The sequence below is a fragment of the Mustela nivalis genome, assembly GCF_964662115.1.
Source record: "Mustela nivalis genome assembly, chromosome: 9".
NCBI lineage: Eukaryota > Metazoa > Chordata > Mammalia > Carnivora > Mustelidae > Mustela > Mustela nivalis.
Window position 1 is genome coordinate 20,578,375 of NC_139028.1, and position 13,579 is coordinate 20,591,953.

Consider the following 13,579-nt stretch of genomic DNA (forward strand, 5'->3'; position numbering starts at 1 on the left):
AGCCAGACACTATAAAAAACAAATCTTGTAGGCGTCCACTCAAATGAAGTATTTAAAATGGGCAAAGGCAAAGGCAGAAGGTAGAATAGAGATTACCAGGGACTGGGAGATGCAGGAGGAAGAGATACATTGTTTAATGACCTGGGGAGGGGAGAATGGGGTAGGGGGTGGAGGGCAGGGGTGGGAGCTGTAGGTCGCCTAAGCAACACAGGCAGTTGGGTTTCCCCGTGTCATGGTCATGAGATGAAAACCCGTGTTGGACTCAGCTAGGAGTCTGCTTGAGATTCAATCTCCCTCTGTCCCTCCTGCTTATGTTCTCTCTCTCTCTCTCAAATAAAATAGGAGCACCTGGGTGGCTCAGTGGGTTAAGCCTCTGTCTTCGGCTCGGGTCATGATCCCAGGTTCCTGGGATTGAGTCCTGCATTGGGGGCTCTCTGCTCAGCAGGGAGTCAGCTTCCTCTTTCTCTCTGCCTGCCTCTCTGTGTCAAATAAATAAATAAAATCTTTAAAAATATGTAAATAAAATAAAATAAATAAATAAACCTTTTCAAAAAATGGCACAGAGCTTCTGTTTGTGACGATATAAAAGTTCTGGAGGTGGTCAGCGGTGCTAGTTGCACAACAGTGTGAAGGGCCAGATATGAAGTATTTTGAGCCAGATTATTTCCACAGGAACCTGCTTGCCTTTCCTTTCTCTTCATCTTTCTTTGTTGTCTAATATCTATATTCTCAGCTGAGTTTTTAGAAGACAGATCTCCATTTAGATTTTTTTTTAATCCAGAAATTGCCAACATAATCTGGATATAGAATAAAAATAATTCTAAAATGTATTTGTAAAGATTAAAAGGTATGTTCTTCTTTAATGTTCGGTAGGAGCAGTTCTGCCATAAACACCTGAAATACACAAATATATGGATTTCAAATAAAATCTCAACATGCACCAAATGAGATGATTTCTTAGGCAGTCTTTGTCCTGTGACCTGTTCTTTAAGTGAATATTAGTGACTCCTCATTCTAAATACAGAGTTCTCTCAACTAATGATACAGTTCCATCCCAATACACCCAATACATCCCAAATTAGAAATATTGTAAGTTGAAAATATATATCGTAAACTGAAAATACTGAGCTTTGCTGGCTCAGTTAGCAGGGTAGGCAACTCTTGATCTCAGCATTGTGTTCAAGACCCTACATTGAGGGTAGAGATTACTTAAAAATAAAATCTCAAAGAAAAAGAGAAGAAAATATATTTACTGCTCCTAACAATACTGAATGATTGAATAGTGTACTGAAAGTGATAAAACAGAAGGTTGCATGGGTGCAGAACGGGTGCAATGTATCCAAGGTTGACCCTCATGATGGCGGGGAAGACTGGGAGTCACTGCTCATTGCCCCTGCCCAGCATCGAGAGAGGAGATCGTACTGTGAATCTCTAGCCTGGGAAAATATCCAAATTCAGAATTTGAAGTTTGGTTTTTACTGATTGCAGATCTCTTTTGCACCATCATAGAGTTGAGAATTGATAAGTTGAAACTTTTAAGTTGGAGACCATCTGTGATAAGTCGGGGACCATCTGTGGTAAGTCAGACTTGTTACAGATTGTCCTTCTGTCTTAGCTGCCAATAACTCAGGTGTAAACGAGGGCGGAGCAGTCTTTCTCAATGCAGCAGCATCCCAGGGTCCATCCCAGAACATACCAGAAACATAGGCAGAATAATAGAGTAACCGCTCATTATGGACCCATTGTACACTGTTTATATGCCTCTCACCAGGGCTAAAGGGAAGTCCACTTGAACAGTGACAACAGATACACCTCAAGTGCACTAAAAAGTGGGGAATGGGTATTTAACATGGTATTGAAATAGCCAAGCGTGTTTAGTAATGACCTATGTAATCATTATTTTGTCTTGAAAGATAATCTAGTTCCATTGTTTGTCAAGAAGAAAAGTAATTAAATAGGCCACCTAGAAGTAGGAAATATAGTCATTAAGACGAAAAACAAATTATTTGGCTACAGTTGGAGAAAGAATTAGTAAACTAGAAGGGCAATCTGAGAAAATCATCCAGAAAGAATGATAAAGAGAAAGAAGATATGAAATGGAAGTTAAGACACCTAGAGTGCGGAATGGGAAGGCCCAATATACTCCTACTTGGATTTCTACAAAGAGAAATGTACAAAGAGAGACTTTGGAGGAGGCAATATTCCCAAGAAGACAGCTGAGAAATTTTGAAGGTGGGACCTAAATTCTCAGTTGCAGGAACCATCCTTGAGTCATGTGTAGGATAAACGAAAACAAAATCCAAATCAAGGCACATTATCGTGAATGTGAAGAACATCAAAAAAGACAGAGTATCTTAAAATCAACCCAAGAGAAAGGACTGTTTGTCTACAAATCAAAATGATTAAATGGACAGCTGACTTAGCAGCAACATATCTTCAAAAAAACCTGGAAGTAACTTAAGGGCCAGCCAAGAAATATATTTGGGTAAACTCATGTTCAAGTTCTCAAAGGAGAACCTAGAGCAATTATCACTCACAGATCCTCCCTGAAAAAGAAACAAAACTAAGAGAGTCATGGAGTACAATACACACAGGAGGACGGGAGGAAATTAATAACCGTTTAGGAAATTGAAAGTACACTCATCATTTTATATAAATTTATATAAACATGAATATATTTAAACATACATATACTTAAACCATATAAAATTAGTTCTTTGCCACTAAAAATTGGTCGAAGTTGGCAAGCTCGTATAGTTCAACTTAACATAAAATACCTTTAAATGTAGCTCAGTCTCATTTGCTGCTGTGTTTCCAGTATCTGGAAAACTGCTTGTCACATGGTAAGGTCCGTGGATAAATATTTATCGATGAAGGGGCTATTTTGGAGGAAGTGTTCTAAACAAGGGGGACCTAAACTGTTAGACCCAAGTAGCATGGAAAATGGGAAAGCAAAGATCAAAGTTAAAGCATTCTGCAGTCTTTGCATTATTCAGTAAGAAGATGGGGATATTGATTACCTTTTAGACTTTGTGAGGTCAAGCAGGAATATTAAAATGTTAGGGATAACCCATTAAAAGAATACAAAGACTGTATAACTTTCAAACTAGTGTATGGGAATGAGACTAAAGAACAGATTGACTTTTAGTAAAGGATGGTGGATTGATTGGCTGCATTAGGCTGTGCTCTTTTCTGAAATCCCAATAAAGCAGCATTAAAGGGCACTTTAAAAAAAAATGTATAAACACACAAAGAGAATAGGAGACAAGATAGTTTGGAAGTTGGAAAGCTTCCAAATGGTCAAATGATAATAACTACACACACTTGAGAAGATGAATTTTGCAGCAGCGATGGGGAAAGCCAAGAAACTCCCTGGTCTGTACTATTGAATGCTCTGGAAGCTCAGACATTAGCAGCCATAAATTATTCTAGAAGCACGCGTGACAGTGGGGCTCAAGATGGGGTAACTGGTTGCAAGTCTGTTTGAGAAGCAGACGTCCTCCCCATGCCACTCAGCTGGGTTCTGGCCTTCCCCCAAAGCAGCAGGAGACCAGAAGTTTATTCCCTGCAAAGGTTAAGGTGGAGAAAACATGGTATTATCAGGGCCAGGATTCCCCCATGCAAAAAAAAAAGCCCAGAGGATTTAAGTAAAATTTTATATATTAGGGGCACCTGGGTGGCTCAGTGGTTAAAGTCTCTGCCTTCGGATCAGGTCATGATCTCAGGGTCCTGGGATGGAACCCCACATCGGGCTCCCTGCTTAGAAGGGAGCCTGCTTCCCCTCTCTCTCTGCCTGCTTGTGATCTCTGTCTGTCAAATAAATAAATAAAATCTTTAAAAAACAAAAATTTTATATATTAAATTATGGGATGCATCCCTCTTCCACACCATCGTTTCCTTTGGCCAAAATGCTGGCCGATTACACTTTACCCTCCAGGAGGGACACTGGAACATTCTCCTGAGAAATTTGGCTACCCCAAGAAAACAGGTCAAAAGAAACACTTTTGGGGGTTTTTTGCTGTTGAGACAGTCCATCCTAAAGTGAGTCACGGACTCAAGGCTTCATATCAGCTTCAGGTTTTTTTTTCCTAATTTACTACGAAAATTTTCACACATACAGAAAAGTTGAAAGTACAGTGATCATCATTATCCTCACCACCCAGGTTCAGTAATTGTGCGTTAATAATACAATAATTAATACTTTGCTATGTTTGCTTCTCTCTCTGTGTGTGTATTCCATATGTATGCTTGATTTTTGCTCCCTAGCCTGCTTCCCTCCATTTCTCAGATTTATGGAACTGGTCAAGAATTCGGGGTAAATCATTGAAGCATATAGGAAACTAAATAAACAGCAAGAAAAGACAATTATTAACTGAAAGCAGAAAAAAATGCTGGGAAAATTATAATAGTAAACTACACATGAATTGCATGTACATAATCATGCTATGAATACTGGCTATGATATCATAGTTTAAATAAGACCTATGATATAATAAACTGGAAAGTGTGTGTGTGTAAGGTGTGTATATGTGAAAAAAAAACCATTTTTGTTTTTATTTATTTATTCATTTTTACGTGTTTACTTATTTTTACACCTAACTGCCAGGTGCCAGTTGGCCTCCTATATCATGTCTGGGGAACTGGGTTTTATTTTATTTTGCTTTTTTAAATCTAAATTGAGAACCCCATTTTTATTGGCCATACCGGCAAACAAAGCCTAAAGATAAGATAAGCCTAAAACCGGAAAATCAGAGAATAATAACAGAATTCTCTAAGAGCCAAAAGGTATTTATGCAGAAGGGGAAATGGCGATGAGCCACCCAGGTGCCCACATATAATTATTTTTTAAAGAAACATAATAAAACCAATAGAAGGGCAAACAAGAACAAAAGAAGCAAAAAAAAAAATGCAATGATAATGAGAAGATACAAAATAATTTGATAGAAATCAGTAATCCTAAAGCCAGCCCACAGAGCACCAGCTCTGGAGTGAGACAGTGTAGGTTACAATGCTGATGTGCAATAGCTCTGTGGTCTTAGGCAAGTTACTTAACTTTTCTGTGTCTCAGTTTCCTTACTAGTAAACTGGATATAATTATAGTACCTCCCTCATAGGTTCTGTGGGAAATGAACATTTTAATATATTAAAACATGAAATAGGCTCAGAGCACTGTTTGGCACATAGTAAGTGTGGCATAGGGTTTACTATAGTCATTAGTGACAATTCGCTTTAATAAAAATTAAATTTTACAAAACTTCCCGTCTTTCATGACTTAAAGGGGCATACTGAAAATATAACACCAGAGAAAAGCTAAAAAGTATAGCAGGAGGGAGAGACTTTAAAAACCTATACCAGGGTTGCCTGGGTGGCTCAGTGGGTTAAGCCTCTGCCTTTGGCTCGGGTCATGATCCCAGGGTCCTGGGATCGAGTCCTGCATCGGGCTCTCTGCTCAGCGGGGAGCCTGCTTCCCTTCCTCTCCCTCTGCCTGCCTCTCTGCCTACTTGTGATTTCTCTCTCCATCAAATAAATAAATAAAATATTTTTAACAAACCCATACCAGACAAAATTTAACGAAAAGGAAGCAGGTATCACAATATAATATCAGAGCACATAAGCTTTGGAGCAAAAAGGATCAACAGAAAGAAAAAATTTACCAGGTAAAGAAACAACAGGGAAAAATGTTTACCAGATAAATGAAACCAAACATCATCACCTCAAAACAGATTAAGTGAAAAGCCGCTCACTCTCAAAGAGAACTTGTCACATTTGCTGAGAAATTTTAGTACCATTTTCTCAAAATAGATAGAATCACAGAAAAACAAAAGATGTGAACAATAGGCCACAAACTTGGTATAAGAACCCTGTACCTCGGGGCACCTGGGTGGCTCAGTAGGTTAAGCCGCTGCCTTCGGCTCGGGTGATGATCCCAGGGTCCTGGGATCGAGCCCCGCATCGGGCTCTCTGCTCAGCCGGGAGCCTGCTTCCTTCTCTCTCTCTCTCTGCCTGCCTCCCTGCCTGTTTGTGATCTCTCTGTCAAATAAATAAATAAAATCTTAAAAAAAAAAAAAAAAAGAACCCTGTACCTCAGGAAATACAGAATCCTCACCATAATTTAGTACATACTAAGCCTCAAGGGAAATCCAAGTATTATTTGTAAGAGCAAAATAATAATAATAAAATAAATTGAAGAAAAAAACCCCAGAAAACAGAAGTGCCCATCAATAGAGGGATGAATAAATTCTGGTATATTCCCAGAACGGAGCACTGTATTTGCTGGTAACAATAACGCATTACAGGGAGAGATGACTCTATCCCCAAAGCATAACGTAAAGTGAAAGAAAGCAAATTGCAAGACGATGCAAATAATTTTATACTGTTTACATGAATTTTTACAGCATGTGAAACGGCACTGTTCATGAATTTGGCTCCATAAATATATATATAAAAGAATAAAAACTTGGGTGGAAAGGAAACTCACCACCTTCAGGCTCCTGATGGCCTTGGGGAGGGAAAGCAAATAGACAGGGGCGGGGGCGGGGGGCAAGGACTTGCACTGTGTCTACCACATTTTATTTCTTGGAGGACACATTCTAAGACAGCGGCGCCTGCGTGGCTCAGTTGGTTAAGCGTCTGCCTTTGGCTCAGGTCGTGATCCTGGGGTCCTGGGATCGAGTCCTGCATCAGGCTCCCTGCTTGGCTGGGTGTCTTCTTCTCCCTCTGCCTGGTTCTCCCCCTGCTTGTGTGCTCTCTCTCTCTCTCTGGATCTCTCTCTCTCTAGCAAATAAATAAATAAAACCTTTTAAAAAAAAAAATAGCTGGCTGTGGAGCCCTGAGCAGAAGTGAAGAAGGGAAGGGACCTGAGCAGACGTAGGGTCACTGCTTTGGGGCATGAGAGAGAGGATTGAGCAGGAATTCCCAGAAGGCTGACTGGACCCCAGCCACGGAGCCACTGAAAGCTGGAGGCCTTGAATTCATGGCAGCATCAATCTGACCAGAATGTTCTCTAACGGGGCCCCACAAGGTGAAGCCTGCTTTCTTCTGAACGAGGTTTTGCCAGAGGAAAGAAAGAGACAAGGTGTCCCAGGGTCCCAGGCAATTGGGAGAGACTTGAGGCCCTAGGCAGGATGGAGGGTTAAGTAGAGCCCAAGAGGGCAGTGAGGGAGGCAGCGCCCCAGGGCCCCAGGGAGCATGCATGGTCCCGGGGATGTGTGAGAGAAACGGGCCAGAGGCAGAACTGCTCCGGGTCCTCCAGCACACGCGTGTTTGGTCACATTTTTGACATGGATTTTGATGTCTCCAGGACAAAGGCGAGCTCCTAGGAGAAGACACAGGTAGTCCAGTAGGAGGCAGGTGCCCACGGCTCAGGAAATGAGGCACTCAGCAACCAGGTCAGGTAAGGAGCAGAGCCCAACAGAAGCAGCCGCAAAGATTGGGTGGTCTGGAAATAGCAACCAGGCCTGAGGATGGCCAGCCTCCACCGAGGAGGGCCTTGGGGGCAAGCAGGTGAGCTGAGCAAGGACCAGGTTGCAGCAAAGGCCGGGGAGTGGAGAGTGTGCCCTGGGTGAAGCTGTAGACATGGAGGGTTTGGTCCAGAGGGTGATGGAAGGAAGAAGCAGCAGGCACGGCACAAGTAAAAGCACGGAGGCAGGAAGCTGCGCGGCCATAGCTGGTCAGGGGCATGGGGTGGGGGCGGAAAACAGGGAAGGGTCCAGCCGGCGCTCAGCAGCAGAGCAGCCTGGGAAGGTAGCCTGGGCACACCTGCAAGTCTCCCTGCTTTCAGAGTCAGGCCCAACAGAGGCCTGACAGATCTGAAAAGCTTGATCACCATGACCCCTCTATGGGGCACCTGCCACATGCCCGGTGTTTACCCTTATAATCGCTACTGCTCCGAGGCTGGTACTGTTATCCTCATTTTACTTACGGAGACACTGAGACTCAGAAAGATTCAGTAACTTGCTCAGGGCCTTGCAGTGTGAGAAACCCAGGTGTGTCTGACTCTGGAGTCCGTGCTCCACACACCACCTGATGCTTGGGGTGAGAGAACCCTGCTCCGGGGACCGGAACCACAACAGAGCCCTGCAGTCCTTACTAGGAGATGCCAGGAACCCACTGTGCTCAGAAGAAAGCCAGGTCCTGCCCCCTCACCCCAAGGCGGTTTATGATTTGGGAGAAAGAGGACTGTCGAAACACAGAGAAGCCAGGATCCATATGTAAGCCAATATGGACACAGGGACAGTAGCTCAGGGCCAGCCAGGGGAGGAACAGCCAAGTCCAGTTACGGTGGGGAGCAGAGTCCACCTCTCCCTCCTCGTCCTATCCCACGCTTAACATGCTCCCCCCCCCCATGTCCACAGAGCTGGAACCAACACTAGCTACAGCCAGAACAGCAGGTCCCTAGGTCTTTAGTCTTGTCACGATGGTCTGTTTATCCTCTGCTGTCCATGACCCATCACGACGGAGAGATGTCCCGCAGCGAGATGTTTGTGTCTGGATCATTTGCTGATGGCACAACAGCTAGGTGAGGCCAGTGACGTAGACTGTAAGACCACAAAATGTCCTAGGCACGCTCTGAGTCAACACGGTCATGGCGTGCCAACAGAGATAAGAGTTCTGATTGTTTATCTGTTGGGGTTTTGTTTACCTCTACCCTTTCTCATCCCCAAAGATCTGAGGCTACTGGCAGTGGAAATGTAGACAACGACAATGATGATGGTGGAAAGGGGAGACCCTTAGAACCAGTGAAAATAAAATTAATAGCAGAAAATCGGAGAACCTGACAAAGCGCAAGACCTAAAAGACATGAGCACAGAGGTCATCAGGGAAGACACGGTGGGAACCGTTGACTTCCACATTGGTTTTGGGTTTTGTGGAAACGGAGGAAGAGGGAAATTCAGTAAGTTACCTAATTGTCATCATCCGAAGAAGGAAACACACCAGACTCAGAGGAAAGGTAAAGCTTTTCCAAACACTGAGCTACTAATTGAATATCTCTATGGGACTTTATATACAGGGACTTGGAACTGTCTCAGAAAGTCCCTGACCCGTGGCAATTTTGCCTAGATCAAGGGGAGGCAGCCCAAAGACCTAAGCTCCTGGTGGCCCAACCAGATCTATGGCTGGGATCAAGAGAGCCTGACATGTGTAAATAGGAAGTCCTGTCTATTAAAATATTAACTTACATCAGTAGCTTTTTATTTTGTTAATATTTTAAAAAAAAGTATAATGTAGAGAAAGTATAAAAAACAGAGAAGCAAAAATATATATAATCACCCACAATTCTACCATCAGTTCTTGTATATTCTTCCATATTTTTTTAAAAAGAGAGTATGGGTGGGGTGAGGGGGCGGGCACCTGGGTGGCTCAGTCGTTAAGTGGCTGCCTTCGGCTCAGGTCATGATCCTGGGGTCCTGGGATTGAGTCCCGCATCTGGGCTGCCGGCTTGGCAGGGGGTGCCTGCTTCTCCCTCTGACCGTCCCCCAGCTTGTGTTCCCTCTCTCACTGTGTCTCTCTATGTCAAATAAATAAATTAAATGTTTAAAAAAATTAATAAAAGAGAGTACAGGGCTTCTTTTTTTAAGATTTTATTTATTTACTTGACAGAGAGCACAAGCAGGGGGAGCAGCAGAGGGAGAGGGAGGAGCAGGCTCCCCGCTGAGCAGGGAGCCCGATGCGGGGCTCCATCCCAGGACCCTGAGATCATGACCTGAGCCAAAAGCAGACATTTAAGCCACTGAGCCACCCAGGTGCTCCTAGTTGAAATTATTTTAAAAAGCAGGAGAAACTTTAGCTCCCTTATGTCACCTTGGCAGAAGAGTGGAATTTTAATTTCCAAAAGGGGAAAGAATGCTAAGTAGAGTTGAGAACAGGGATTGAACCAAAGGACACCCTCTGAATGTGGAGCCCAATCCTTCTCCTTCCGCTTAGCCCCAGGAACACGGATATCCAGGCCTTTACCCTTCAGGCAGAAGAGTGGGAGAAACTTCCCAAGTACCCAGGACTAACTCAAAAGGAAATACCTAATTTTTTTCACACTAGGCATTCCCCAATTAAATATTCCAGTGGATCACCTAACAGTAATGCTCACAGTCAACAAGACCACTTATGTGCTGGGAACTTCACATCAGCTTTAAAATCCCCACCTTAGATTTAAGCAGACAAGCAAAATGACCAGTTATCCAAGGTCGTGAAAGAGAGGGACCCAAAACAAACAAACGTTCTAAAAAAGAACTTGAAGAAAACCGTAGCTACGCAGAAAGAACATTTAAAGATACCATGAGTATCATCAAAGAGTTAAATACATTACATTGATCAAACAAGAACAGGATATTATAGAAGAACATTCATGGAATGTTTTAAAAGCTCTTGCAGGGTGCCTGGGTGGCTCGGTGGGTTAAGCCACTGCCTTCAGCTCAGGTCATGATCTCGGGGTCCTGGGATCGAGTCCCACATCGGGCTCTCTGCTCGGCAGAGAGCCTGCTTCCTCCTCTCTCTCTCTCTGCCTGCCTCTCTGCCTACTTGTGATCTTTCTCTGCCAAATAAATTAATTAAAAATAAGTAAATAAAATAAAAGCTCTTGCAAATTAAACACATGATTGCAAATTAAACACGTGATTGCAGGGGCGCCTGGGTGGCTCAGTCGTTAAGCAACTGCCTTTGGCTCAGGTCATGACCCCGGGGCCCTGGGATCAAGCCTTGCACCGGGCTCCCCGCTCTGCAGGGAGCCTACTTGTCCCTCTTCCGGACACTCCCCTGCTTGTGTTCACTCACTTTCTCTCTCTGACAAAAAAATAAAAATCTTTCAATAAATAATAAATAAATACGTGATTGCAGAAACAAGAAAACTGGGTAGAGGCTGACGAAGTCTCCCAGAATGGAAAGCATGCATAGCAGCAAGACATGAGAGAAAAGGTAAGAAAATCAGAAGGCTTGTCCAGAAGTTTCCTATTATAGGAAAAGAGAAAGAAAAAGTGGTGCAATCATCTTACAAAACAACTCAGCATTACCTGGTAAAGGTGAACATACCTGTCCTGTGCAACTGGGCATGAAACAAAGATTCATTAAATGTGTTAGTTTATTCAACAACTATGTATTGTGCACCAACTCAGTTCTGGCCACTGTGCTAAGCACTGATCATAGGAGAAGAAGCAAGATTGGCCAAACCTTCACCCTCTCCGAAACCAGCCGAGATGGTTCACCCCAAGGCCGCGATGAGTATGGTATACCTCTGGCTCAATTTTGTCTACAAGGTTTGGGGTTCCATGAAAAGAGCATCTGGGTACATTGCCTGTGGGCAGAATGTATATATAAAGAGATTATATTCATTCTGTGGTTCAAAAGAGAAATACAAATACCACCAAAGCCGTATCGAGAAAGATCAAGTGTGATTTTAATAATCTATAACAGAGTCGTTCAAGGATAAATCAGTTGTTCGGGAAGATGGTAAGCTGCCTGTCCGTGGAGGTGTCAGATACTGAGGAAGACCCATCCCCTCACCAGCTGACCGGGTGCCCGGGTGCCCAGCCCTGTGCGAGGCATGTGTACCAGTTAGCTACTCTGTGTAACAAATCAGCCCAAAACTTAACATCACAGGATCCCTCCCAGTTCCTATGGGTGTGTGGCCAGGCTGTGTGGTTCTGGTTCAGGATCTGTCACGAGGTCTCAGGCAGGATGTAGCCTGAGGCTCTAGGCCTCCGAAGGTCTGGCCAAGCATCTGTTTTTATTTATTTATTTATTTATTAAGATTTTATTTATTTATTTCACAGACAGAGAGGCAGGCGGGGGGGGGGGGGAAGCAGGCTCCCCGCTGAGCAGGGAGCCCGATGTGGGGCTCGATCCCAGGACCCTGGGATCATGACCTGAGCCAAAGTCAGAGGTTTTAACCCACTGAGCCACCCAGGTGCCCCAAGTGTCTGTTTCTAACGTGTCTCACTGGTGTGGCTGGCAGGTTGGTGCTGGCTGTTGAGAAGGGGCCACTCTTCCTGCCTATCCTCCCTCAGTGTCAACAGTCAAAGGGAGAGCAAGGTGGAAACTACAGTGCCCTCGATGAGCCAGCCTCGGGAGTCATATGCCATGACTTCCGCAATAGCCTGTTCATTGCACAGGTCAGCCCGCCGGCTCTAAGAGAGAGTGTGCAGGGCACGAACAAGAGAGCCAGCTCAGTCTTGGGGCCAGGCAGGAGGCTGGCGAGGGATGGACAGAGGAAGGAGGTCCCTGTGAGTGAGGAGTTGTGTTCGTGTGTTAGAGATGGTGTCAAGGCGTTGGACGGAGACAAGACGAGTCCCTCCAAACCTCAGGGTCTGCTCACATCCCTCACTTCCCACCTCGGAACCAGCTGCCCACATGCTCACCGCTCTGACGTGGGCAGCGCTGGGGTCTCTGACTGTGCCCGCCCCATCATTAACCCAGTGTTGTCACACAGCGGGATAACCGTGGTTCTGTCTTCCTCGGACACAGAAGTCCCCAGATAACCCCACACTTGTTGTTTCTCTCCCCAGAGCGTGCCCCTGCCTGTGCTCTCCGCTCTGGGAACACAGCGTGTCCTATGATAACACCGGGAGAACAGAGCATTCCCAGGCACGAGCTTCTTTCAACCGCGCTGGGACAATTCCTCCACGGCAACAAGGCCCTGTGGGTACAGGAGGATAGGCCCCCAGACCCTTCCTTGGCCTTGCTGGGCTCTCCTTTCCTTAGTTAGGGCTATTCCATACACAGACACCTTGGGGGTAGTGACCCCTTTGACGTTTTCAGATGACTTCTGACCTTTGAGCTTTGGGGATGGGTGCAGGTGTGTGGCTAGCATCTCAGCCGGGCCCATGTCGGTGCTGGCTGACATCCCTTCGGGGACACTAACCTATGCCTGTAGAGGCGTCCAGGTCACCTGAGGAGCCAGAGGTAGCTGGGAGAGCTTCGGGCCTGAGATTGGGATGGGCTCTCGGAGTCCTCCTTGGGGAGGTACTGATGTGGGCAGCACCAAGGACCAGGAAACACCCCTCCCCAACCCTTGCAGGGGCCTCTAGTACTTGGTTCTTCTGAGTTTAGGGGCTTGGGTTTGCTATGTGGTAAAGCCTGGATCCCGGAGTAGTTCTGAATTACCACGCCGCCCAGCAATTCCAAATCTGGATGTCCACACGGGAGAACTGAAAGCAGGGACTTGAGATATTTCTACACACAATGGCATTATCACAACAGCCAAAGGGTGGAAACGACCCGAGAGTCAATCAGTGGATGACAATGTGGTCTGAAGCTACGTGGAGTCTTATGCAGCCTTTATTTATTTTTTTAATTTTTTTTTTGAAGACTTTATTTGTTTATTTGACAGAATCACAAGTAGGCAGAGAGACAGGCAGAAAGAGAAGAGGAAGCAGGCTCCCTGCCAAGCAGACAGCCCAATATGGGGCTCAATCCCAGGACCCCAGGATCATGACCTGAGCCGAAGGCAGAGGCTTTAACCCACTGAGCCACCCAGGTGCCCCATTATATAGCCTTTAAAAAGGAAGGATTTTCTGGTGCAGCTCTAACACAGATGAACCTGAAAACATTATGCCAAGTGAAAGAAGCCAGACACGAAAGGGTAGTTCAC